The sequence below is a fragment of the Etheostoma cragini genome, chromosome 14 (assembly GCF_013103735.1).
Source record: "Etheostoma cragini isolate CJK2018 chromosome 14, CSU_Ecrag_1.0, whole genome shotgun sequence".
NCBI lineage: Eukaryota > Metazoa > Chordata > Actinopteri > Perciformes > Percidae > Etheostoma > Etheostoma cragini.
Window position 1 is genome coordinate 20,223,914 of NC_048420.1, and position 5,965 is coordinate 20,229,878.

General features: G+C 38.3%; 1 protein-coding gene and 1 long non-coding RNA gene across 3 annotated transcripts in view; both read left to right on the forward strand.

Annotated features, from left to right (window-relative positions):
- The window catches only part of LOC117957191 (fibrocystin-L-like), a 76,605-nt gene that overhangs the window by 28,735 nt on the left and 41,905 nt on the right, over nucleotides 1–5,965 (forward strand). The gene's annotated exons all lie outside the window — the stretch shown is intronic.
- LOC117956535 lies at nucleotides 4,772–5,965 on the forward strand. 2 transcript variants are annotated; one of them, XR_004659308.1, is made up of 4 exons: nucleotides 4,772–4,806; nucleotides 5,060–5,193; nucleotides 5,432–5,509; nucleotides 5,901–5,965. It is a non-coding gene; the product is annotated as an uncharacterized LOC117956535 (long non-coding RNA). The 2 variants fall into 2 exon arrangements; XR_004659307.1 differs by having other exon boundaries at nucleotides 4,786–4,826.

Here is a 5,965-nt window from a genome sequence, read left to right on the forward strand (position 1 = left end):
ATCGGCTTCAACGTCTCTTCCATGGGCATCATCCGGCCTCCTCCACCTTCATCTGACCCCAGCTGGAATCAGGTGAACTTCAAGACTTAATCTTAACATCTGCTGAGTAAAAACTACACTAAAAAACAAATCGGTCAAGTGTACATAAATGCTGGTTTTATGGTTTTCTGCTTTTATATTTTAGGAGGCCACAGCAGAAGTGACAAGGGAGGAGCCTACAGTGAGCTATGTGTCCAGGGTGAACAATCTGCTGCTGATAAAGGAGCCGATAGCCGGGGAGTTTGTTGGTCCTCTGTACCAGCAGCCCAGTCTCATGGCTGTGGATCAGCAGGTGAGGCAATGATACATCTGGAAACATGTTGCTCTCACCACACAGCTGCTGCTAAATTTGAGAAATTAGTCTTCCGTTACTGATTTTCTATCATCAACATTTTCATCCTCCCCTTCTTGTTCTTTGGTTTGATGGTCAAAACAATGCTCACTTAAAGCTGATCTAGAACCATCTTAGAAGATGCCTACCATACCTTTTTTAGCCTTAATGAGTTAGCATTCTTGTACAAAGTAGATTCATAAATGTAAACAGTTTAATCACAATTTAGCATGTTTGTCTCGTTATTTTCAAATTTGTTACCTTTTTAGTATGAAAGTTAGTTAATGGGATTGGAATTAAAAATGATAGAATGGTACACAACAAACTCTTAAAAAGTGCAGGCTACACACCCCAGAAGACTAAACGGTATGTTGAAGTAGCTTCTGTCTGTAAACCCTGACTTTTACTGTTGTCTGCAGGGTAACTGCGTCTCTGTGGGAGTGACAACTCTCACCGTGACAGCCAGCCTGAAGAACTTTAGTGGGAACAGCGTAGACGGACTGGAAGGAAACACCACCATCGTATTCAGCACCTGCTGGGCGAACTTCACCGACCTGTCCATTCAAAACGCTGGTACGTCTTCATCATGCAATAAATAAATACATTGCAAACAACATAAACTTGCTAATACAACTCGAACATGTAACAAAAAAGAGTATGAATAATCAAGAACAATAACAGTGTAGTGTACTAAGAACTGCATTCACCCAGAGAGGAAATCGAGCTCTGCGGCAAATAGAGCTAAAAAAAATTAGACGATTAACAGAGAAAAAATCTGCACCCACCTTTAGTTTTAATTACTCGTTTTAGTTATTTTTCAAAGAAAAACAAACAAATATTCTCTGATTCCAGCTTCTCAAACATGAGGATTTACAGTTTTTCTCTCTTTTTATAAAATTGCAAACTGAATATTTTTGTTTTTTGGACTCTTGATCAGACTGAACAATCAATGTAAAGACAAAGACAAAAGAGCTGCACTATTAACATTCACTTTTCTGTTTTATTTAGTTTACTTAATGGATCTTAGACATAATTTCAAATTATTGGGCGCCATTTTTTTGTCAAATGTTTTCCACCGTAGTTTTAGTGTCTAGATGTAAATTTTCATATAATATACTTCCATTAATCTGCCTGTCCGTTCTCCTGTGAGATGTGCAGTTTCCAGTTATCGAGTTCCTGGCCGAAAGAATATTAACTTTCTACAATTTTCAGGAAATATTTCCAGTACTGCAGTAATGATTTTTAGAATATCTCCAAAACATTATTTATGAAAAGAGTTGTGGGGCAGAAATTGATCAACTTGGCACACTATCAAAAAACATGCAACATGAACCACCACATTAATTACTCATCCTCTCCCTGAAGGTGACAACCTGACCATGGTCTTCACTCTGAAGGAGTGGGGCGCCGAGTCACGCGCGTTCTCCGTCAGAAACACTTCAAGTACTCCGACTCCAACTACTCAGGCTCCATCCACTCTGTCTACAACCCAACAGTCCACTAGCAGAAACACTACAAATACTCTGACTCCAACCACTCAGGCTCTATCCACTCTGTCCACAACCCAACAGTCCACTACCAGCAACACTTCAAATACTCCAACTCCAACCACTCAGGCTCCATCCACTCTGTCCACAAACAAACCACAGCTTACCACCGATGGGAGCATCTTCAGCTCCAGCGCAACCGTGTCTGCCGGCAGTCTGTGTGTGGTCAGTGTCATCTATGCTTTGGCCTGCTACTCATCAGGCACGACAATATTTTAAATAGATCTTTGAAGTTTAGAGGGTTTTATGAAGGATATCCCAACATGAACAAGTCTGCTAAACAAAAAAAAGTAATCCTTGAATATAAAATGCACTTGGCTTGTTTTTCTTTTCCTGTGGTCAATTTTTCTTTTTCTTTTTTTAATTGATTGGAATGGGGTAAAAAAATACTGCTTTCTTTTATTTTTTGAAGTTCTTATGTTGGATTATCAGGGGATTATCTTAAGTGTGTTTTGTGTAGAACGTATTGATAGAATGTTGTAATTTTGTATTTGGTACACTTCATGAAAAATAAAAAGGAAACTTGTTTTGGGGAGAATAATAATAACTAAAATATTCTGCAAGAAATTTTAACATTGGGGCTACTACTTGGTGCACATCCGAATAACAATAAAACTTAATTAAAAAAAAAAGTTTTAAGTGTCTTAACCCTTAAGAGATAGACCTTTTTTTAAACATATTTAAGACCTTTCTGTTTCCCAGAAACAACTATGACGTAGCTAGCGCTAAACCAACCAGACTCCATTTAAAAAACAGTATTTTAAGTGTGTATAGAGCCAACATATTTTCACATGTACGTAAATCGATAAAGAATGTGTTTATCGAAACCAACACTAGAGTTGTGATGGTTGGAAAAGTGTAGAGAAGACCAAAAATGGCTTTTAATAGTTTTATTTGGTTTCTGTTGACTTTGCATGAATTGTGTTTTACGATGCTAAAATGACATTTACATGGAGATTTGAGGGTTTGGTCCATCCTGACATTATGTTAGCTGACAAGTAACACTTCTCCTTCCTTCCTCTCCTCCTCTCTTCAAGCTGTTAGGGTTGAGGCCTGAAGTCAGTTGGGATTCAGTCAGTTGGTCAGTTAGTCCATCATGACATGTTAGCTGACAAGTAACAACTCTTCTCCTTTTTTCATCTTCTCTCCTTATTTCTCTCCTTTTCTTGTCCTCTCCTTTTCTTTTCCTCCTGTGGAAGTACGTGTTGCTAAAGGGATTCAACAATGGTTCAGTAAAGGCAATCGACACCTCAGGTTTATAGTTAATATCATTAGTAACAGCTGATCTGAGCTAACTTTTTCTGCTGTTTGACATGTCCTGCAAAGAGAGGACAACACGGCCTCAGCAAAGAGCCTCAGGTGTGTGTCAGAACTTGTTGCTATGGTGATTTCCACAGTGAAGAATCCAGATATTTTTCGGCAATTAGTGTGAACAGCGCCAAAAGTTTACGTCCAATAGATTCCATAGTTACATGCAACCTTCACAAAATTTCCTATATTTTTACCAATGGTGATGTTTGATGAGTGAAAACTGTAGGTGAGAGAGCAATTTGTTTGGAAAAATGTTCAGATAATTTAACTAAAGCTGCATGTTTTTTGTTGTTGTAATTATCGGCAGTTGGTATGCACGGAGAAAAACGTCCGATAGACTCCATAGTTACATGGCTGCGATCATCACAAGATTTCCTAAATTTTGACCAACCATGATGCACTGAGAGTGAAAACTGTAGGGAGAAAGACCAATTTGTTTGGAAAAAAATCTCAGACTTGTACTACAGCTCCCCCTCTGTCCTCCACTCTAACTCTCACCATCATCAAATTTGAATACAATGTTTTGAAGAGAATTAAGGTTATGCAGTAAGTTGAAGTTATAAATAGGTTCAAGAATAAGAAATCAACTAACTGTTACTAATATCAACATGACTCTAGTTCAAAATATATTTTATTATAGATAGTAAAGTGAAACCATTGACCCACAGCTTCAATTAGGCACTACAAACTGGTATACTTCTAAATCAGATAACAGAATATCAAAGTTCCTTCCATCTACAAAAATTGTGGTAAGCACTCTTTCTAGGATGATGTCCTGATGGCACCATTGACCTGTGACCTTCAACACTCACTGGATCGGTTCGCAGCTGAGTGTGAAGCAGCTGGGATGAGGATCAGCACCTCTAAATCTAAAAGCAGGAAACCAATGTAATGCCTTCTTCAGGTAGGGAATAAGTCCCTACCCCAAGTGAAGGAGTTTAAATACCTTGGGGTATTAATCGCCTGTGAGGGAACAATGGGTGCTGTATTACATTTAATTTATCGAACCGTTGTGACAAAAAGAGAGCAGAGCCTGAAGGCAAAGCTCTCAATCTACCGGTCAGTTTTCATTCCTACCCTCATCTATGGTCATGAAGGCTGGGTCAGGTCCGAAAGAACAAGATCCAGGGTACAAGCGGACAAAATGGGTTACCTTAGGAAGGGGGAGTCAATGAACTATCATTTTGTAATGACAGTTCATTACCAAATGAACTGTCAACTAGAGTGGCAATGCTGTTGGAGGCCGCTCTGAGTGGAAAAAAACAAGATGGCAGAAGCTGAGGACACCGGGTCAGAAGACGCTGAATCAAGGTAGGCCCCAGCTTCACTTTTCAGTTGGGCCGCTATGCTTTCAGTTTCTAGTATCATGTGCAAGGACAACCAAGCTCTGTTGTAGACTGGTGGTGTTTGTTGTTCATCGCATGGATCAGGCAACAGGATGGGTTGATATCAACAGTCTCCTCCTCCTATTTTCAGGTGGGAAGGCATAACACTGAGCAGATTTACAGTATAAGGAGTTTTTGCACTGTCCTGTGTGTACAGAAGTGTCTCTATCTGAACACCTGATTCAGTCAACAGGTAAACCACACTTTCAACAGGTGGGCTTTAATTAATTTTAAATTGCATATTGACTCTGAAAATACCAATCTTAACAAAATTTCTTGTGATTGTTATAGATTGTAGTACATTTAATCACTATGGCTATAATTCTATAATAATCATGTATTGCATTTATAATCATTTAATCTGATTTTTTTTTTACTTGGTCTATACCTCTTCATGCTATCTGGATTTTCGTTCAGATTTTATTGTTAAATTTAAAACTTTACAGACAGTATACAAAACAAGCTACACCTCCACAACAGACTGCAGGTGAAGCAGCAGGGGAGCCTGGGAAAATCTCCAGGATGGAGCTCCTGATTAAACCGGCTGCTCTCCTCCTCGCACTTTGGTGCTGCTGCTGCAGTAAGTAGACAGTTACAAAGTACCATAACGAAAGTTGTTAAAGTTTATCTAATCTGCATTTTTTAATAGACTTTCTGTTCTAGGTGTAGATGTGAGTTCGCACTTTTTTAAATTTGGAAATTGCACAGTTTTCCTTACAAGACACAACTAGCCTAATGCTCAGGGGAAAATAGGCTATTTTGTAGGCTGTATGATTTTATACATTAACAGATGTAATATTATTTTATGTATATTTTAGGTGCTCAGCGAGTTGACTACATATCTCCGCGATTAGGCAGCATCAATGGAGCAACACGACTCACCATTACCGGAAACGGTAAGAGATTAATAAAGGTTATCCTTACAGATTTGTTAAAAGTAACGTTTAATCCAAAACAAGGACGCTTAATTCTAATTATAGTCCAAATTTATTTTTAAGAACTACTGTTTTTTTTTAAATTCAGCCACGATACATTAAACAAATGAATGACTAAATATTGATAAAAATATTATAAATAATCCTGTTTGTAGTAGTTACCATACACTGTTTTTCTGAGGAGATGCAACTGAAGAAATTAGGCTTGAAGTAGTTATGGTAGTTATAGTTGTGGATCATTTGTTTTTACAAAAGTCAATTCCTGATCTTAGACATGTGGGACTTTAGCTACATTTTCCCCTGTGTTCATGATGCTAAATGTTTCCTTGTTTGTATGCATATCTTTTCCCAGGTTTTGCCCAGGAGAAACAGTTCCAGCTGAATCCAAAAGATGACACATTTGGCAACCGTGTGACC